Genomic DNA, 23115 nt, shown 5'->3' with positions numbered 1-23115 from the left:
TTATGTGGAAAATGGGAAAAGGAAATAAAGGTGAATTAGAAACACACATAAAAGTTCTGTTTTTTTTTTTTTGAAGTACTATTGTTGGAATTTTCTAGGAGGTAGGTCTATAAACACAGCCTTATCTTTTAATGTGGCATTGCTGAAGACAGTGGTGAGATTAATATCTTGCTTTACTAAATAATGAGGACTAGATGCGTATGGATTAGAACTGAGGTTTATTTACATTTGGATGAGCCAGAAGTCTGTTGTGGAGAATGAAGTGCTTTGTTTCATTTGTATTGGAAGTAACTTAACCTGATTTTTAAAAATAACTCATTGTTAGACAAAGTAGATCAGAATTCAGAGCATAATGACGTATTTTCCTTTGGGCACCACTGGGCTAACTGAATAAATAATCATTTAAGGTAGATTTACCTAAATATTATTAAATAATATTTTATATATTTTTCAAAATAATTGCTAGCTGGGAAGTTTGTTTTTCATTCCTTTTATATTAAAATCAGGTGCCTCTGTTTATCTGTCAGCTTCACTTGTGTATTGGTCCAGTTTATACTTGCGGGGGTTTGGTTACATCCACTATTAACAGATGTGCCCTTTTAAATAATGAATTAAAAATTCTAAATAACAATAATGTGTAACAGCTATAGAGACACTAAGAGAAATATGGATGCCTAGTAATTCAAACCAGAATTCACATGGTCAGATACCCACATTTTCATTCAAAAATTTATGCAGAGTTGTTAAAGAATTGTTGCTAAGACATCTGATGTCGAATAACAGCTCCAGTGCTTATAAGTAACACGTCTCCCTTTTCAGTAAAGATTCCATATATTTATGGGAAAAATGTAATTCATCAGGTGATATCCTCAGATAGTGGTTTCCATGTAGTATTTAAGAGCTTCGCTCTTCATTCAAGTCTGTTTTGAAATGTTGAAGAGGTTTTTAATTCATGAACTCTTCTGTTGCTCTTTATGAAAATTTTATGCTGCTCCTTACATAGAATTATAGGCTCCGCCTTCCCTGAAAGACAGCCAATCATCATTTCAACAAGTTAAAAAATAAATAAAAGGTTCCCCTTTTATCATGTGTTTCTCCACATCTCAAATTATTTCTTCCTTAAAAATAAGTTTTTCTTTATAATAGCTGGAGTCCAATCGCCAGAAAGACAAAAAAATACATTTTTAAGTCAAAGGCATATCTTGGCTGAAATAATGTACTGTATTTGGTATTTTCAAGTAGACGGAGATCATTCGAGCTCTCTGAGGTTTGAGGGTTTGCAGCGGGCTCTGCTGTCAGTGAGAGATTCGCGCCTGGTGTTGCAGTAACCCACTCCTGCGGGTAATTAGACATCATTACTACCTTGAAAAGGGACAGAGAGAAGGGAAGAGGACAGGCTGGGGCTAATTAACTGCTGGTGTTTCATGAAAGAAAGGGAGACTGATAGCAACTGGGAGGTCGTAGCAGAACGGAGTAGACACACCACATAGACTTAATTGAAACAGGACTCTCAGTTTGAAAGAAGCTTGGTTCTACCCCTTATTTTCTCAAAAGGATAGCTGTAGTGTTGCAAATACCCTTTCCCCTAAAATCTAAATTTAATTGATAAAATCAAGCGCGCGACAACGGACTTAAAATGAAAATGGAGTCTACTAGAAAAGCTAAACATGCCCTTTAATATTTGTCTTGGCCATGCCTAAAGCTGAGGGGACGTACCTGTCACTGTTTAAATTACTCGGTGGCTGAGGAGATACTGTTTGGTCACCAAGCAACAACATCCTGCAACTCAGCCATTTTAGGTCCAGAGTCGGATCTGCGTGTGTGCCTTCGAGCACACGCACGCACGTGTATGGACACACACGTGCAGTTTGTCGAGCATTGCATCTAAGTTTTGTTCGCACTACCACCCCCATTTGTATGTGTTCTTTCATTAAAGATGTCAGAAACTTAAAAGGATGAAGTAATGAATAACTTAACAACAGTTCTGAAAAAGGTAGGGCAGAGTCTGACATTGATTATGAGAAATGTTTCATCAGTGATCATTTTAAATTAGCATCACTATGGTTACTGTATTTTACATTTTTGATAGTTTCCGTTTAGTTTGTTTTTTAGCAGCTTTTCATCCTGATTGGCATTTTGGTTTTGGCCACAATTAGTTGAAACATCACACTTGTAATTCAAACTACCAAAACACATTCTATATACCACTTGATATTATGAAAGGTAAACCTAGGAAAGGACCAGAAAAATCATTCAATCTTTCTAGTAGTATTAGATTAATGCATTGTTGTGTATTTTTAAAAGGCCCACTGCACGGTATAAAACATTAGGAAATTTGGCAAACTCACATTTTTATTTGTTTTTCAGTCTTAAGCAAACAAGGCATTGAATATCCAATTATGTGAGTAATGCTCTTCTTGACCTATACACATGGGAACGGACATTTAGGTCCAATTTTTGCCTTTTGTCTATTTCTTCTTTATATGTATTCCACCAGGGAACATAAAATGAATTTTCATCCAGAAAGGAAAATATATTATCTTTAGTTATGTCATTTAAAAATGATGATTTATTCAGTTCTGCAATTTGTAGCCTCAGATTTCATATTGTTCTTGCTGTGTATACTAATTGATTACCATATAGTGATTAGAATGAATATTCATGGACTGGTTTATAAACAGTTACTGTTGTTGTTGTTTTTTTTTTTCAGTTCTCTGACTATGGTTTGGTTACAAATTCTCTATGCCATACCAAGAGTGAAGGAAATAATGCCTCATAAAGAGTCTGTATACGTTTCTACCAGGCCTAACTTATGCCTGAGTCACATACCATGCATATTAGGCCTTGATCTGAAATTTGCTATAGAAATTCCAGAGAAACAAAACAGAGGAGCATGCTGGCTACACATTAGGATACTTTATATCTCTGACACAGGCAAATCATGATAATAGTAATTAAGATGTAAACAAAGTTTTGCTTCTCTCCTATACTTTCAAGACGGGCATTGCTGTAGATAACCAATGGCTTTTTTTCTCTTCATTTAGGTATTTTGGAGAGTTCTGTAATATAGGACTTTGGGGGTCAAATAGATCGCAAGTATGAGTCTCAGCAACGTGGCTTATAAGTGGACTTTAGTGGTTCCTTGAGAATTGTTGCGAGGAATAACTCATCCATGGCAAAACCCTAGTACAGTGACGATTACGGCTGTCAGAAGTAGTGGGTATACCCTTACAAGAGGCCAGTATGTCATGAGTATTTAGGGACAAGGGGCTTGTAGAGATAACTCCCCTGGATTTATGGAGGAAATCAGACCCTGTTAATATATGAAGACTAACCCACACATATTTTCTAAGATACCAGTTCTTGACTTTTCCCTTGGTTCTTCTTTGTCTTGTTAACAAACATAGTGGGGGGCAGGCAGGGCAAGATTCAGCACTCATTTCTATTACAGCAATAAACCTGAACCAGCTGAGATCCTGCTTCTCAAGATTTTACACCCTAGACTTTGTGCATAGGATAGAGGAAAGATCAAGAACAAACACAGGGATGTAGCAGCAGAACTTCTGAGTTTCAATTCCATGTCAGGACTATAAACATCCTTCACTAATAGCTGTTGTATTTGCTAAGACTCCTTATTATCTAACTAGGAAAGATTAAAGTGAATCAACTATGTTTTAGGTTACATTCACTTTGAGAGTCCTGGGATAACAGGATAAAATAAACTTCATGGACAGTTTATAGCAGGAAACATGGCATAGTGGGTAGGGTATAGATTCTAGAGCAAGATTTAAATCCTGGATTTGACATTGGTGATAACTGTAAGTAAGGGGAAATTTCTTAACTAAAGACACAGTTTCCTCTTTGTAAATGCCACTAATAACTCTTGCCTAACTTGTTTTAGATAAATATAACAATTCATAGGTATATAGTGTATGTAGTATTTGTCTGGCATGTAGTGAATGCTAAATAAAAATAGAAGCTGTTCTAAGTATTATTAAGAAAGCAAGGACACCATGATATAAATATAATTAGGTATATGTTATAAACTCAAGATCACACTGCCACAAAGAGTTAAAATACATCTTTATGAGTGTATATATCAGATATTTATTTTTTTAGAAAATAAAAATGACTTTATTTTGTAAAAGTGGTACATTTTCATTATTTAAAAAAATCTAAGTGAAAAGGAAAGAAATTTTAAGTTCCATTAAATCCCCCGTCCAGATTTAACCACCATTAGCTAATTATGGGCATCATTATAGATGTCTGTCTAAACATACATTCCAGTAGAAGATTGGGTAGAGTGATTGATTGATACAATGATCTATATGGACAGGCAGAAATAATTTTCCATAACAGGGATGGTAATTATATGCTAATTTAAGAAGCAAAAAACATAATATCAAAATGAAACAAAAGAAACAGAAAAACATACAATTCAAAAAATTGCTACTAGATAAATACTTCTCAGAGGTATTTATTCCTGAAGTTAATAGAAAAGATTAAGAAAAACATTAAGAGATTGAATTACATTTATTTTTTTTTTTAACTACAGGTTTCAGTTTCATTCTTATCATTGACTTCCTCCAATTGTAGATGAGGAATAAGCCCATTTCACTTCTCCTCACTGTCTTGTTACTCTCTGCTTATGTTTATTATAATTATTTTATTGTGTTATGTTCATTGTATCATCTTATATGCTATAATTGTTTTCTTTGTCAAGGTTTTATGATGGTATATGATTTGGTTCTCATGACTGCTTTTCATTTGGCTTGTTTAAATGCTTATCCATTCTTCTACCTGTTTTTGTGTTGTTTTTTTTCTGAATTCTTTGATTTGATTCATCACTTGGCTACAATTTCTGGTCATTTTTTCTAAAGAAAGGATTATGTGTTCTGTTCTTTGAGGTTTGTATGCCATTAAAAATATTCGTCCTTAGCCATTCTAACTAAAGAACAACTTAGCTAGGTATAATTTCTTTATTTCCCTCTTTCCACCAGAACATTGTTGATAATGTGTTTGCTCTGTAAAATTCTGAGGCAAAACTGTTTTTCTAAATTTCATGGATTGTTTGCTTCTTTATCCTTGAAATCAAATAATTTCGCTGAGATGTGGTTTGAATTCCTTTTCTCACTGAGTAATTACGTTTATGTCCTTGGCTTCAGTTGTGTCTATGGTATGGTGGCTTAACGCATATCTTCTGAGGTTCAGATCTGTATTTTACAATTTCTACTGGGTATTTCTACCAAGATATCCCTTCTTCCAAGATATCCCAAACTGAACATAACCCCAAATGACTATTTTTTCTCTCCATTTCTTCATCCTGGGTCTTCCCAGCTGACATCTTTTTTTTTCTTTTGTATTTTCATTTTTAATAATTATACTGAAATATATTGTTGTATGAGACTGAAAACAGCTAAGCATTGAAACAGTGAACCAAATGAAATATTTGGTTCTCAGATAAATGACAGTTCATAGATCATTCATTATAACTTCCGGGTGGCAAACAGAAATTAAAATGATTTGAAACTATGCAATAATTTGAAAGACTTGGAAAAAGCTATTAGCACTGTACATTGGAAAAGGAAGAGAAAAAGAGGCAAATTCAATACAATTTTATAAGTAGAATTTCCATAAGCTAATACAGTAAAGTTTTATGAAAAAGGAACATTTACTGATTTGCCTTTCTGTTTTATTACTGAGTGTAACACTTAACATTACATTGTGAATTTAGAGAACAGCAGAAACATGACAAATGGTACATTTTCTCCACTTAAAAAAAAATTACCTGTATTTCTCTCCTTTGTTTAGAAATTGAAAGCACTAAGATAATAGCTGGCCCATGAATCATGCAGTGGGCACTCTGAAAAATTTAGAGGCTCTTCTTTACAATAACATTACTGGGAATATAGGCCTTTTTTTCCTGCTCCCTATCTACATTTCATAAGAATCATTCTGCCATTTATGTCCAATATTTGGTGTATAGCAAATGCTACTTTACAAACATAGTATTGAATAGATGAAAGCATGAATTTATGTTGTAACCCCCATCTATTCTTTAAGGATTATCTTTTTAAAAATTGAATTATAATTGACAGACAATATTGCATTAGTTTCAGGTACACAACAAAATGATTTGATATTTATGTACATTACAAAATCACCACAATGTCTAGTTACCATCTGTCAACATACAAAGTTGTTATAATATTATTGACTATATCCCCTATGGTGTACATTATATTCCCATGTATTATTTATTTTATAATTGGAAAATTATACCTTTTAATCCCCTTGTTCTTTTTGTCCATCTCCCCATGTCCCTCTCTTCTGCCTACCATCAGTTTGTTTTCTGTATTTGAGTCTACCTCTGTTTTGTTTTGTTTCTTGTTTTCTACACATAGGTGAAGTCATATATATTTGTCTTCTTCTGTCTGATGTATTTCGCTTAGTATAATATCTTCTAGGTCCATCCATGTAGATGCAAACGGCAAGATTTATTTTTTATGTATGAGTTATATTTTTTATGTATATATTTTTGTATGTGTGTATTTTTATGTATGATATGTGTGTGTGTGTGTGTGTGTGTGTGTGTGTGTGAGTCACACACACATACTGCATCTTCTTTACCCATTTATCCACCAGTGGGCAGTAGGTTGCTTCCATACTTTGACTATTGCAGATAATGCTAATGCTGAGATGAACATAAGGGGGCATTTATTTTTTCAAATTAGTGTTTGTAGATTCTATGGTATTTATATTTTTATTTTTTTGAGGATCCTCCATACTCTTTTCCACAGTGTCTGTATCAATTGACATTTCTCCCAACAGCACATGAGGGTTCCCCTTTCTCCACATCCTTGCCAACACTTGTTATTTCTTGTCTTTTTGATACTAGCCATTCCGACAGGTGTAAGGTGATATTTCATTGTGGTTTTGATTTGTATTTCCCTGATGATTTTTCTTTTAAAGATTTTATTCATTTGAGAGAGAGAGAACAAGTGGGGGGAAGGGCAGAGGGAGAGAGAGAGAAAAACAGACTCCTTGCTGACCAGGGAGCCCAAACAGGGCCTCCATCCCAGGACCCTGAGATCAGGATCTTAGCCCAAGGCAGATTAAGCCATGCAGGCGCCCCTACCTGATGATTTTCAATTGGACTTTGTTTTTTTTAATATTGTGTTTTGTGAACTTTTATATATTTTAGATGTTAACTCCTTATTAGATATGTCATTTGCGAATATCTTCTCCCATTCAGTAGATTGCCTTTTTGTTTTGTTGATGGTTTCCTTTGCTGTTGAAAGCCTTTTTAGTATGATCAAGTCCCATTTGTTTATTTTTCCATTGTACAAAGTAAACTCAAAGAGCTTACTGCCTTTGTTTTCTTTTAGGAGTTTTCTGGTTTCAGGTCTTATAGCTAAGTCTTTAATCCATTTTGAATTTATTTCTGTGTATGGTGTAAGAAAGTGGTCCCCTTTCATTCTTTTGCATGTGGCTGTCCAGTTTTCCCAGCGCCATTTATCAAAGAGACGGTCTTTTCCCCATTGTATATTCTTGTCTCCTTTGTTGTAGATTAATCGACCATATAAGCATGGGTTTGTTTCTGGGCTTTCTATCCTGTTCCAGTGATCTATGTGTCTTGTTTCTGTGCCAGTGTCATCCGTTTGGAAGACTGCAGTTTTGCAGTATAGTTTGAAATCCAGGAGAGTGATACCTCCAGCTTTCTTTCTTGTTCTTGAGGTTGCTTTAGCTCTTCAGAGTCTTTCCTGGTTCTATACAAATTTTAGCATTATTTATTTTAGTTCTTTGAAAAAGGCCACTGGTATTTTGATAAGGATTGCTTTGAATCTGTAGATTGCTTTGTGTAGTATGGACATCTTAGTAATGTTAATTCTTTCAATTCATGAACATGGGATATCCTTTCATTTGTATCATCTTCAATTCATTTAACCAATGTCTTGTAGTTTGCACAATACAGATCTTTCACCTCCTTGGTTAAATTTTATTTGTAGGTATTTTCTTCTTTTTAATGCAATTATAAATGGGATTGTTATCTTAATCTCTTTCTGCTAGTTTGTTTTAATGTATAGAAACACAACAGATTTCTGTATATGGATTTTTTATCTTGTGCTGTTCTGAATTCATTTACTAGTTATAATAGTTTTGGGGTGGAGGCTTAAGGGTTTCCAGTATATAGTAACATGTCATCTGCAAATATTGACAGTTTTCTTTCTTTTCTTTTCTCTTTTCTTTTCTTTCCTTTTTTTCTTTTCTTTTCTTTCCTTTTTTTCTTTTCTTTTCTTTCCTTCTCATTTGGATGTCTTTTATTTATTTTTCTCACCTAATTGCTGTGGCTAGGACTTCCAGTACTATATTGAATAAAAGTTGTGAGAGTGGGCATTCTTTTCTTGTTCCTGATCTTAGAGGAAAACTTTTAGCTTTTCACCATTGAATATGTTATTAGCTGTGTCTTTTCTCAAAAATGGGCTTTATTGTGTTGAGGTATATCCCTTCCTTACCTACTTTGTTGAGAATTTTTATCATAAATGGATGTTGAATTTTGTCAAATGCTTTGTCTGCATCTTTAAGACAATCATATGATTTTTATCCTTCATTTTGTTAATATGGTGTATCACATTGATTTGCAGATTTGAACCGTCCTGGTATCCCTGGTATAAATCCCACTCCATCATGGTGTATGATCCTTCAAATGTATTGTTGGATTTGGTTTGCTAGTATTTTGTTGAAGATTTTTGTGTCTGTCCTCACCAGGAATATTGGCCTACAATTGTCTTTTTTGTAGTGCCTGTCTGGTTTGTATATCAGGGTAAAGTTGGCCTCATAGAATGACTTTGCAAGCATTCCTTCCTCTTTAATTTTTTGGAGTTTGAGAAGGATAGGTATTAACACTTCTTTAAGTGTTTGGTAGGATTCACCTCTGAAGCTTTCTGGTCCTGGACTTCTGTTTGTTGGGAGTTTTGTGATTTCTGATTCAATTTTATTACCAGTAGCCAGTCTGTTGAGATTTGTATTATTGTTCATAGTAGTCATTTATAATTCTTTGTATTTCTGTGGTATTTGTTGTAACTTCTCCCTTTTCATTTCTGATTTTATTGGGCCCCTCTCTTTTTTTCTTGATGAGTCTTACTGTAGGTTTACTAACTTTATCTTTTTTTTTTTTTTAATTTCCTTTCTCCGTGGATGGCAACACAATTTGCCCATTTATCCAAGGCAAAAGTCTTCATGACATTTTTGATTTCCCCCTTTTCTTCCCCTTTTATGATCAATACTCAATGGAATACTGTTGATTCTATGCATAATAAGTCTTGAATCCATCTTATTCTTACCATACCATACTAAGCAATATGACCATTGCATGACAATTTTGTAATTTTCCCAAAAGCTTTGAAGGAGGGGATTTGATTTCCACTGTTTGAATAATGAATGCCTGCTGCATCCTTGGTACTCAGTATTGATGCAATAAATGAAAAAATTCCCAGCCTGATACCACAAGATGAGCCCTTCTTATTTACCACCGTACAATAGCTAGTTTCATAGCTATATTGGGAACTCTTTTTTCACACAATGTAATTGATTAAATTCTTGTAAAAAACACATAATACAAAGTTAATGATCTTAACCATTTTTAAATGTACAGTTGGATAGTATTAAGTATAGACATATTGTTATACAGTAGATGTCCAGAACCTTTTTATATTGCAAAACTGAAGCTCTGTACCCATTAAATAACAATTTTCACCCTTTCCCCTTTTTCTCCAGTCCTCCAATAGAGCATGCAAGTCTTAATCTCAGAGTAATGAGTTCAAGCCTGACGTTGGGTGTAGAGGTTACTTAAAAATAAAATCTTAAAAAAAAAAAAGAATACTTAGGCACAGCCCTTTTCAAAGTCAAGTTAGTGTCTCAAATATTTATTAAAACATGAAGTTTATGCTTTAAAGCAGTATTTTAAATATCGCTTATACTTCTTTGATTTTATACCCACATACCTGTCTCTTCCACCGAGACTCTTCCCTGTGATCCTTCAATTTTTGTGCACTGTGATAGGCAGGATTCTAAAATGACTCCCAAATGACCTTCACACTTGTTTAATCCCTCTCCCCTTTTTGTGTGGAGTAGAATCTGTAAATATCATAAGCTACCACTCCCACAATTTTGTTATGTTATATGGTACTGCTGACTTTAAGAAAGAGGGCTCTTTCAGATAGGTCTGACTTAATCACATTAGCCTGTTAAAGCAGAGAGCTTTTTCATTGGCTCACAGCAGAAGACATAAAGAGTTTCAAAGCCTTAGATGGAGGGGGTCATGTGGTTAAGAACTGACAGCAACCTCTAAGAGCTGAGAGCATGCTTTTCCAACAGCTAGGAAAACAACAGGGACATAAGTCCTACAACCACAAGGGAATGGATTCTGCCAACCACCAAAGAAACCTTGGAAGTGGATCTTTCCCTACTGAGCTTCCAAATGCGAATGTAGCTGGCTGACACTTGTTTCAGCTTTATGAGGACCTGAGCAGAGGACCCAGTTAAAATGCACTAGGCTTCTGACCCACAGGAATAGTGAGATAGTAAGTTTGTAAAGTTGTAAGCCGCTCAATTTGCAGTTACATAGCAAAAGAAAAATTCATACATAGTTCTTTAGTGCAAGTTTTCTCAAAAGCATATGCATAATCAAAAACAAGTCCATTTTTTAAAAAGCATATTTGACTATTTGTGGTTTAAGACATAGCTGGGAATAATGTAAATATTCTTTCCACCTAATGTCTAATGTGTTGCCTTTTTTTTAGTTTTTGATGAGTTGGTCCATAATTTAGTAATTTAGTAAAATATAAAATTTCTAACAGATCATTTGAAATATTTAATGATGGCTTTATTTTTGGAAAGAATACATAGAAGATACAACAAAATATAACATCATCACTTATTAGGAATAATAATTCTATAATTTTATTTTTAAATAATTATTTTAATATAATATGCATTTTAAAGAAGATCTGCCTAACATTTAGGGGCTAGAATATAGAAAATAATGTTTATAGGTAGATCTTTTCCTGTTAAAATCTTAGCAGGTACTGGGAATCATTTTCCCCTCTCTATGTTGAGAAAGGAAAATCTTTGTTTTGATTTTCTTCCTTTTTATCTGTCCAGCATTTATTCAATAGGCTCTTATGTTCCACTCTTCCTAATTTTAATCAAGTATTCATTTGTGGTAATTTTTCTCACAGTTATGGATTTCCCCACTGTTTGGAGCCGTTAGAAAACTGGGAGGTTGAGAAGGAGATTCAGAAGATAAGTTCAGTAACTTGGAAAATTAATTTTGGCAATAAAAAGGAATAACCTGCCTTATAGGCAGAAAGCTGGTGTTTTTGTTATTAGTGGTTATTTGTCTTCCTTTTTGAAAGTTATAATGTGTTTTCAGGGAATATTACTTGAACATTTGTGTCTCATCATTATGTATGAAGAGAGCAGTCATTGAAATAAGATTGGCAAATATTTTTGAAGTTTTCTTCTCTGGTGGGGTGCCAAGATGGGGGGGTGGTTCAGGGAAGGGTGCTTACATTTGGACCTAACCGCACTTGCCAGATGGCTAGAGGGCTTTAGGGGTTTAATCTAGAGACCCGGGGCAAAGCTAGGTGGCATATATGAGGCTCTAATGTCTAGCTTGGTCATATTAGCATCCTGCTCTAACCAATTGACCTAATTAGATGAGATTTTCTAATCTAATATCACAGGTTTGTTTGAATTTTAGATGTGGGTCTTTGTTCTCTTAGTAGTCTCTGTTTACATGCTCTGGTGTTTACCTGAGGTCAAGAAGGAGTTTTGCTATATTTGTTTCAATTAATCTTTCTCTATAAAAGCTACCATTATAAAATAATTCATTTGATGATTTGTTTGGTCTCACTAATTTGGAATATGTTAATTTAAAATTAACATTCATTTGAACAGGGGTAGGATGACATTTACCTTGAACTACCTATTAAAGGAGGATTTATCTACAAATTCATAATTAATAAGATAGCAGAGGGGGTATGCTTATCTACTATAATGAGTAAAAACTTTTTCTTAAACTATCTCTATCCTCATATAAACAATTCATAGGTCCATTCCATTATAAATGGATCTCTACTTAATAAAGAAGGTATTATGAATAAATACCCGTTAGCTAATTTGCATTACTCTGTTGTTGATACATAGAGTATAATAGTAATATGTCCCCTAGAATTTTCAAATAAGTAAGATCACCCTCTAGAATTTAAACTTTAAAATCAACACAGTTAATTAATATGTGAAATTCAAAGTCACTTTGAAGTGACAGAATGGCTACTAAGCTGTAAGACTAGATGGTATTTTGTTTGAAAATATAATAAAAGATCTCTTAGTAGAGCCTCACTTGCTAGTGAATTAACCAAACCTCTCTCTTCCCTCTACAACGTACTGATTCCCAGGGTGTGAACAAACTTGTTTATGTAGTCTACCCTGTAGTAACTTGCACTTTGTGTCCATAAAATTGAGTAGTATGCATAGTATTGGTTATGTTTTCCCACATTCTTTTTCTGCTAGTTTCATTTGTTTTAATTATGCTATTTGAATATTTTATAAACTGGTAGAGCACAATAACTTAAATTTGGTGCTGTATAAAGTCTCAAAATAAATGTGAAGTGCTAAAAACAACCGGGAAAATAAGAAAAAATATGAAAATTAGGTTTCCACAGTGCCTAAATTACTTTACAAGTAATGACTAACTTCTCATTCTAGTTTAATTGAAACTTGAAATCATAGACAATGCATTTTTGAGGGCTTATACACTTGGAATGTCAATTAGAAGTCCCATCTTAAAAGATTTTTGTTCTATCACAAAAGTTTAGCAAATAAGTATGAATGAGCATGTATTAAATGAAAAAAATTGATATTTAAGTGTGTATATATCATCTTCTCTGTCTTTCAAATTTAACATTTTTTTGTATACTGAACTTCACAATGGTTAAAGAGCTTTCTATATTATAGAAAGTTTTAAGTTGTGTTTGTTTAGCCATAGAAATGTGAGTTAAAGATGCTCATCTTGGTGGTGCTAATAATATACCGTCATGATGACGGAAGAACTCAGTGTTTCCTGAGACTTCTCCTTATTATGCACAATAATGTTTCCATCCAGATGAGCCTACTGCTATAACTTAATCACTTGGTATTATATCCTCATTCAATCCAAGTTTAACAAGCCACTTTTTAATTATTTGGGTTTCCATGTGGCTTGACTAAAGAGAGAGAATGCACTGGTTGAACTGTTGCTAATGTCGGGAATATTGAAGTTATGTTTCTCAGTATAAATTATGTACTTATAGGTTTTATACTAATGTCTTGTGAGTTTGGGTTGAATTCAGAGTCTCTATGTCTAATCAGTTTATATACACTGATAAGATCTCCAAAAAAATAATCGAGAGCTTGAGAAGGGGAGGGGGTGACAGATGCTAGAAAGGCAACAAAATGGTGTCCACCATAATCTGACTTACTTAGAACTCTTCATTCTAAGCAGTCATTCCACTTGGTTCCCAGTTTCCTTGACTTTCTGGTTGTTCTCTTCTGAACTGATTATTTTCTAGAATTTATGACTGGCATACTTTTTAGAGTTATAAGATTAGTTTAATATAAATTTGAATTGTGCTTTTTCATTTAAAATGACCATCATTAACATTTTCCCAATGTTACTAGTCTTAATGATGATTTTTATGGCTTCACAAATACCTGCTCAAACATCTCTACCATGATTTTCTTTACCATTTCCATAGGATGTGTCATCTTATTTTATTTTTTCTGTTTTAAGCTTTCCTTCCCACTGGATTATGATAATTACTTTTTTATTTTAAAAATATGTTTGTGTGTGGGGGGGTGTTTGTGTGTTAGAATTTATTTTTTGGACCTCATCGAAGGACTTTACATGAATCTTCCTAGATTCCAAGAGCTTTTTGAATCTTATTCCTGTGATCTAGCTCAGACATCTCTTATTTTAATGTGCTTGCTAGTTACCTGGGGAGTTTGTTAAAATGAATCAGGAATCTAGGTCAGGGCAAGACTCATGATTTTTTTGTTTCTAAAAAGCTACCATATGGGCTTCCAGTGCTGGCCAAAATAGCATAAACATTATTATGGACTATCCCTTCCACTGAATACACGAAAAACTCTGGAGACTGTGTAAAGTACCACTCTTGCGAACTCTGCAAAACAATCAGTCAAGGGATGGAAGTCAACAACAAGTGTAGTAGTACAGGGGGTGGGTGTCCTGGTTAGTTTTTTCCTGCTGTTTTATCTCCTGAATTTAACTGAAGGTTAGTCTCAGTCATGGAACTGCATGGTGAGAGCAGGCAGTACAAATTCTGAGGGTAACTTCTGTCCAGAGGATCAGAAAAAAGGGCCCCTGCCACCTGGAGAATGTGGGGGAATCATTTTTTTCCCTCTCATTTTCATTGAAAGCCCTACCATTGAGGCAGTGCTGTAAGAGAGGGACCGAAAACTCTGGAAAACCTTCTCTTTGGCCAGAGGAATGAGGTAAAAAGGCCTCTGTGGTCCAAAGAGGGTGTGTGAGATCCCATTACCACATTCTCTTTCCCTGTTTTCCTGATAGATTTTGGTGAACATGGCCCAAGTCTCATGGAATTATGTGAAGTGCAAAAGGCTAGAGGAATCAGACCAAAAAAAGGGGGATTTGGGGGAAAACGAGAATGTGAGCAAAATACCAGAGAGGGGATACCCTAAATCTTTGTGTGAGCTGAATTCCTTGTCAAGCTATGAATGTGAAGAACCTATGCAAAGCACCATGACCAAGTCTGTGAGAACTGAGGCGTGATATACACCACTGTCCAAGGCCCAGATGAACCCCTGAGCTGCCCATATGCAGAACAGACCCAGAGAAGTGAGCAAAATTTGAAAAATGAACTGATGTTGGCATCACTGTTGCAAAGGCGAGACAGAATTTGTGGTCTGAATCTAACGGAGTTTACTGCATGCCATAAATATAGAACATTTTCCAGAAGATTTTAACAGGATCTAGTCTCACAACATAATACTCAAAATGTTCAAGATACAACGTGAAGTTATTTGGCATATAAAAAGACTGAAAATTGGATAAATTTTATTTTTAACCTTTTTTGTGTATAGTTGGTTACATTAGTGTATAGTACAGGTTACATTAGTTTCAGGTGTACAGCATAGCTATTCAACTTTCTATACATTAGCCATGCTTACCACACGTATAGATACCATCTATTCCCATACAATGCTATGACAATATCATGACTATATTCCTTATGCTGTACCTTTTGTTCCCATGACTTATCTCATAATTGGAAGCCTGTATCTCCCACTCCCCTTCATCTATTTTGCCCATCCCCTCATCCTTTTCCCTCTGGCAGCCATGAGTTTGTTCTCTGTGTTTATAGGTCTCATTCTGCTTTTTGTTTATTCATTTGTTTTGGTGTTAATATTCTGCACATGAGTGAAATCATATGGTATTTGTCTTTTAGTCTGACTTATTTCACTTAGCACGATACCCTCTAGGTCCATCCATGTTTTGTAAATGGCAAGATCTTTTTTTTTTTTTTTGTGATGTCTGCATACTGTGTGTGTGTGTGTGTGTGTGTGTAATATCTTCCTTATCCATTCATCTATCAATGAATGCTTAGGTTGCTTCCCTATCTTTACTATTTTAAATAGTCAAACATTTATCTTTTCAAATTTGTGTTTTCACTTTTGGGTAAATACCCAGTAGTGGAATTATTGGATCATATGGTAATTCTATTTTTAATTTTTTGAGGAACCTCCATATTGTTTTCCATAGTGGCTGCACCAATTTACTTTCTCAGCAACAGTGAACAAAGGTTTCTTTTTCTCCACATCCTTGCCAACACATGTGTTTTTTTTTTTGTCTTTTTGACTTTAGCCATTCTAATAGGTGTAATACGATATTTCATTGTGGTTTTGATTTGCATTTCCCTGATGGTCAGTGATGTTGAACATCTTTTCACCTGTCTCTTGGCCATCTGTATGTCTTCTTTGGGAAAATATCTATTCAATTCCTTTGCCCATTTTAATTGGATTTTTTGGCACTAAATTGTATCAGTTTTTAAAAACATATTTTGGATATTAAACCTATAGGTTTAATTATTTGCAGTCATTCAGTAGGTTGCTTTCTTGTTTTGTTGATGGTTTCCTTCACTGTGCAAAAGCTTTTTGTTTTGATGTAGTCCCAATGGTTCATTTTTACTTTTCTTTCTTTTTTTTATTCATTTGAGGGAGAGCAAGTGAGTGAGAGCACGAGCAGGGTATAGGGTCAGCCTGACGCATGGAGGCTGGATCCCAGGACTCTGGGATCAAGACCTTAGCCCAAGGCAGACAATTAACTGACTGAGCAACCCAGGCCCCCTGTTCATTTTTGCTTTTGGTTCCCCTCTCTTAGGAGCATATCTAGAAAAATGTTATAATTGATGTCATAGAAATAACTGCATGTGTTCTCTTCAAGAATTTTTATGGTCTTACAGTTAGGTATTTAATCCATTTTGAGTTTATTTTTGCGCATGGTATAAGAAAGTGATCATTTCATTCTTTTGCATGTAGCTGTCCAGTTTTCCCAACATCATTTACTGAAGACATTGTCGTTCCCCTGTTGTATATTCTTGCCTCCTGGACAAATTTTAATAGGAAAAAACCAACAGATGCCAACTCTGTGTTGAGCTAGATGCTGAAATTAAATTTAAAGAAATTTAAAGCAGCTATTATAACTTCTCTCTGTGCAGGAAATGCAAACACTCTTGAGATGAATGGAAAAATAGACGTTCTCAGCAGAGGAAGAAGAGCTACAAAAAAAGGATAAAATGCCAACTTTTGAACTGAAAAAAAATATAAAATATAAGAAGTGATAAAAACTCACTGGTGGGCTCAAGAGTAGAATGGGGAGGGCAGATGAAAGAGTCAGTAAATTTAAAGATAGGTGAATAGAAATTATCCTGTCTGAAAAACAAAGTAGAAAAAGTTTGAAAAAAACACAGCCTTTGAGGGATCTGTGGAACAATATAAAAAAAGCTAATATTTGTGCTAATAAAATCATAGAAGAAGAAAAGAAAGAAATTGGTGTAGAAAAAAAAGTTGGAAAAGTTATGGCTGAAATTTTCCCAAGTTTGTTGACAGACCAATTCAAGATGCTTTAGTGAAACCCAATCAAGATAAGCTCAAAAAAATTATTACAGAACATGTAATAATGAAACTACTGAGAGAAAACAGTCTTGAAAGCAGCCATGAAAGAACAACACATTATACATAGGTAAATAGTAATTTAAATGATTGCAGACTTCTCATCAGAAACTATGAAGGTTTTGAGACAACAGTATTATTTTTTTAAGTGGTGAGACAAAAGGGTTGTATATCCAGTGAAAATACCCTTCAGAAAAGGTGAAGGGAAGATATTCTCAGATGAAGAAAAACTATGAATTATTTTACAGTAGACTTGCTCTAAAATTAATGCTAAAGGATATTCTTGAGGATGAAAAGGAATGATACTAGAAGGAAATCTAAAGCTTCGGTAATAAAGGAGGAATGCCAGACATAGTAAACAGACTATTTTTCATCATCTAAATTCTTTAAAATATGTATGGCCATTGAAAGCAAAAATTATATCATTGTCTGGTGGGGTTTTAAGTCTATGTAGATATCATGCATGTAACTATATATAACACACAAAAGATGTGCCCTGACCACAAAGGATTTAAAGTACAAATCAATATGAGAACATTCCAAAGGGAATTAGACAATATTTTGAACTGAATGAAAATGATAATGTAACATCAAATTTAAGCAGAGACTTAATTTAGTAAATTCCTGATGATCTCAGTAAGTCAAAAGTACCCCTTTACCTGAGGTTCTAAGGAGTAAGGATAATTCATATAGTGTCACAGTCTCAGAGTGCAGAGGTGACTGGGTCTGGGTTATCAGCTGATGGCAGTGGCATCTACTGAGATGTACATTTTCTCATCCAATTTGCTCCTACGATTTAGAGTGGTAAGGTGGTCCACCTTGCTTCTGAATATATGGAATATGTAAGTATGGGACCCTCTTAATGTATTTGGGTGTCCTTCTTGATGTCATGGGATGAATTCACCTACTCTCCTGTGGGACTGTCTCACACTAATATACATTCCAGGCTACTTCTCAGGAACTCATGTGTATATAGGTTATATTTTGTACCTTCCATGTCTTTCTCTACCCACTGAGAGAATTGTTATCTCATTGGAAGTGTGAAAACTGTTTATTATTTCATCAGTATTCATTCAGATCATTTTTTTGTGGCATAAACATTATATGATGAGCTTTCCAGGCTTTAGGTTCGTGAAGCTCAGGGGCTCAAGCTTTTACAACTCCAAGTAAATCTCCGAAGCTTAAAATCCAAGACTTGAATGTTTGTAAACAATGTGCGCCATTGTAACAGCCTGTCCCTAGGGCAGTGATGATGGAATTCCCTGACAACCTGGTTTGGGAACAAGGCCAGAATACACATAGAAATGCAAAAGAAAGAAATCCGTTAACTCTTCAACAACTCTCCCAACATATGTGAAATGAGGAGAATAAATGATATTTATTTTACCTGAGGATTGGAATGATTAAATGAGTCAATACATATGATTCATGTGTCAGTTTTGGAAAACTAAGAATTTAAATATAAATTTTTCCTTTTTTTTTTTTTTAGTCATTGTCATTTCTTCCTTTTCCTCAATAAATATAACTGGTATAAATGCATGAATTCTGAAGTATCCTCTATGTGTACAGAGGATGTGAAGATATCTTAGGGTTATTCAATTATTTATAAAACAATTCAGAAAAAAAATATGCTTGGAGAGAGGCTCAGGCCCATAGTACTGGAGTAGAACACAACTGGCCAAGGGAAGCGTAGGGACTTAATTTTTCTTCACCCCTTCTTTTCTTTCTTTCTTTCTTTTTATTTATTTCTTTGACAGAGATAGAGACAGCCAGTGAGAGAAGGAACACAAGCAGGGGGAGTGGGAGAGGAAGAAGCAGACTCATAGCGGAGGAGCCTGATGTGGGGTTCGATTCCATAATGCCAGGATCACGCCCTGAGCCGAAGGCAAACGCCCAACCGCTGTGCCACCCAGGCATCCTTCACCCCTTCTTTTCTTACCTATTATCCAGCATGGATTTCTACCAAAGTCATTTTAAAGTCTCTTCATATAAACCAAATGATTACTTTGAAATACAGTATAGTTAAAAGTATGAAACTTCAAAATATTGAAATGAAGAATGATGTAAGTATTATAAAAAGCTTTATTGTAGAGATTGTCTTAGGGACCAGTGGATTAAACAAATGCTTACAAACTAATTACTGGCTGAGATTATTTGTGATAAAAGGTCTGGAACTCACTGTCAAAATGTACAGATTCTCCTCTTATTGCAGAGACTATACAGAACAATTAGATGATGGGAAGAATATCATGTATGTGATCATGGATCAGTAGGGTGTTATAGCTGTGTATTTTGTATGCACATCTTCAGGTTTTGTTGAGAACTGTTTTAAAGGCAAATAGCGTTTTAATGAGTCAGAACTATACAGGAGGCATCAGATGACGTAGTATGGCACGAGGAGAGGCATGAACTGTCTATGATGCCTTATCAGCGCTTGTCACATTGTGTTCATTTTGCTAATAAGTAGAAGTTTATTTTGCTCTCATTCAAAAACAGGCCATAGATAGGTTGTCTGGGGATGATGTTGCAGAGCCCCGGTGTCTTAAGGGACCAAGGCTCCTTCTGTTTTCCTCTTTGCCACCTTTACTATGTAGCCTTCATCCTCACTTGCTCTCGCAGCTCTAGTTCTGGGAGCCATGCTGCTTTACAGGGAGAGCATTGTGTGTGTGTGTGTGTGTGTGTGTGTGTGTGTGAGAGAGAGAGAGAGAGAGAGAGGATAGAGATTGCTCCAACTCTTTAATCACCCTTTGTTGAATTGAAATTTTTATTGAGATAATTGTAGATTCACACGCGGTTTATGAAATGCTACAGAGAGATCCTTTCTTTGTACCCACTACTTTCCACCAGTGATTAACATTTTACAAAATTATAGTAAAATATCACAGCCAAGGTAATTCTAATCCTCTATTCCTCTAATCTTATTTAGATTTCCCCAGTTTTACCTTGTATTTATTTGTGTGTGTGTGTGTGTATTAAGTTTTACACAATTTAATTAGGTGTGTGGGTTTGTGTATCCAGTATCATACTCAAGATAATGGAACAGTTTTAACAACACAAGGATCCCTCAATCTACCCTTTTATAACTACACCGACCTCTCTCTTGACCCCCTTTCCCCGTGACCCCAGCCTTAACCCTTGGCGATCACTGATCTACATTCCATTTCTTTTTTTTAATATTTTTATTATTTTTTTAAAAGATTTTATTTATTCAACAGAGATAGAGACAGCCAGCGAGAGAGGGAACACAAGCAGGGGGGAGTGGGAGAGGAAGAAGCAGGCTCATAGCAGAGGGCCTGATGTGGGGCTCGATCCCATCATGCTGGGATCATGCCCTGAGCCGAAGGCAGATGCTTAACTGCTGTGCCACCCAGGCGCCCCTACATTACATTTCTAAACCTTGTAATTTCACAGTGAAATTCTACAGTACATAATCTTTTGGGACTGGCTTTTTTTTCATTGAGTGTGATTCCCTGGAGATTTATTCAAGTGTTATATGTATCAATAGCTTGTATTTTTTGTGGCTAAGTTGTACTCCATGGTATAGATGTTCCATTAGTTGTTTAATCATTAATCGGTTGAAGGATATTTGGTCATATTTCAGTTTGGGGTTGTTACGTGTAAGTGGCTATAAATATTTGTGTACAGGTTTTTGTGTGGACATAGGTTTTCATTTTTCTGGGGTAAATATCCAAGTGTGCAACTGATGTGTTACAGAGTAATTGCATGTTTGGTTTGTTAAACTGCCAAACTGTGTTCCAGGATGTCTGTATCATTGTACTTTCCTACCAGCTACGTATGTGATGACTTTCCTATGCTATCCCATTTTTAATGTTAAGGTAATAATAACTTGCATCAATTACAACATAAGGAAAGTCATACTTTCTCTTTGAGCGATTCTTCGGTGTGTGAAAATAAGTGTCACTGATACAACCATAAAGAGGTATCATTGTGATATTTTCTCAGACAGTTTTTATTTTGGAAAAGTCACTGATATTTACTGAGTTTATTCCGTTGAGCTTCACTATCTATTACCTAGAAGGCTGTAATTCACTTTCTTTGACAAGTTTCCTAACAGTGCTTTCCTATATAGTCAAGGTTAGAGAACTTCACATGTGTACATACCCAGCCAGCAACTGTCTTCCTGAAAGGACAGCTGTAGAAGCAAATACTTGCAGTGCTAATGTTTATAGACAATGAAAGGAAGGATACAATTTTTAACTTTAGGACAAAGATACCGAAGTAATAATCTATATTACAATAAATGAAATTTGACTAAGTAGGCTTTGCCAGAATTTGACTCTCAAACATATCTTAACAGCACCAACACTTATATTGATCTTAGTATCCCTAGAATTCTGTGTGGTGTCTATCTCATAGTTACTACATGATAAACATTTAATTAAAGAATAAAATGGTGGCAAAGGTAGGGTTTTGACCTTTTTTTTAGATCAATACAAGTTGAAATCAACTTTGTTAGTCCTAAGTCTCTAATTAATGGTTAGACTCAGGGCAAAGAGAATTTAATAATATTGTTTTCTTTTTTTAATGCTCCAAAAAGGTAAAATAAGCAAATACATTTATTTATAATAAAAAGGTATTCATACAAATTCAGGTAACAAGAAAAATATTTCCATACGGATTAAAGGCAGAACTAGATGAGAGGAGAGGTCGTTTATTTTTTGACTAGAACGGCATTAGTATAGAATGTTGGTATTCTTATGGCACTGAATATAAGATTTGCATTTATGATATAGATATATTTAAATTATAGGTTTAAATTAAACATTTACAAGTATTTTTAAAATGTAATCTGGCCTTGAAAAAAATTCCAAAAGACTGTTATCGAACTAAACCAGATGAAAGTTTTTGAATTCAAAAATTAACTGGATGTGACCCAATGTTCACTTGGGTCAGCTAACAGGTACCACTGTGAAAGAAAGGCACAATATTTTATGTCTAATGGACAAAGAATGCTGGGAAAAAGTATTAATGCTGTACAATTCTTGGATGTGATTATTTTGCTTTTCTGGTTCTTGGGATATGTAATTCCTACCATTGATTCATAGTGACAGTGATCGTAGTTAAGAGCATGAACTCCAAAAGTACGTAACTGTCTGGGTCTGATTTCCAGCTCTTCACAAATTAGCTGTGTGACTTTTGGCCAGTTACTTAAAATCTGTGTTCCTCACTTTATTCATCTATAAACTGAAGATGATACTTACCTCGTAGGATTTTTATGAAGAGTAAATGAGTTAATATTTGTAAAACAGAGAGATGCCTTGTATGTAGTGCATGTTATCCAATAATGGCTAAGTAAAACTTTTGTGTTTAGAAATAATGAAAAAGCTGACAGAGTATTATTTTCTTCTCTCTTTGTGTGTGTGTGTGTCTGACTCTATTTCTCTTCTTTGTCTCTCTCTCTCAATCCTTAATCATACAAAACATTAACCCTCTATCTAGGTTGAAACTTAGAAGGGAAGCATATTATTAAAGTTAATTTGTTGAAGATAAAAGTGAACCCTTGCTTTTTATTAAAAACTGATCTTCAGTTCTGAAATTTCCTCTACACCATAAGGAACTCTTCTATCGGTTAGGAACATTCTGGAAAAAAAAAATTCTCCTTATGGAACTTTTCTTGTCACATAAAACTTTTACATTGAATACTTTTATTGAATTAGCCAGTTTGTTTATTCTAACAATTTTTATTATTATTATTATTTCTCTGAACTGATCAGCTCTCTCCTGTTGGCAACTGGCTTTTGGTACTGTGGTGGCATGGCCTAATTTCTGACCTGAATGGATGAGGATCCACTGTGTGTAACACATCAATATATTGCTTTCTCAAAGAGGGTCGTAGAGACT

General features: G+C 34.8%; 1 protein-coding gene across 10 annotated transcripts in view; it reads left to right on the top strand.

Moving 5' to 3' along the window:
* Positions 1 to 23115, top strand: part of NOL4 (nucleolar protein 4) — a 388522-nt gene that overhangs the window by 2851 nt on the left and 362556 nt on the right. The gene's annotated exons all lie outside the window — the stretch shown is intronic.

Source organism: Ailuropoda melanoleuca, chromosome 14, assembly GCF_002007445.2.
Source record: "Ailuropoda melanoleuca isolate Jingjing chromosome 14, ASM200744v2, whole genome shotgun sequence".
Taxonomy (NCBI): domain Eukaryota; kingdom Metazoa; phylum Chordata; class Mammalia; order Carnivora; family Ursidae; genus Ailuropoda; species Ailuropoda melanoleuca.
The sequence above is the reverse complement of the archived record's forward strand: the minus strand, read 5'-3'. Positions and strand labels throughout refer to the sequence as shown.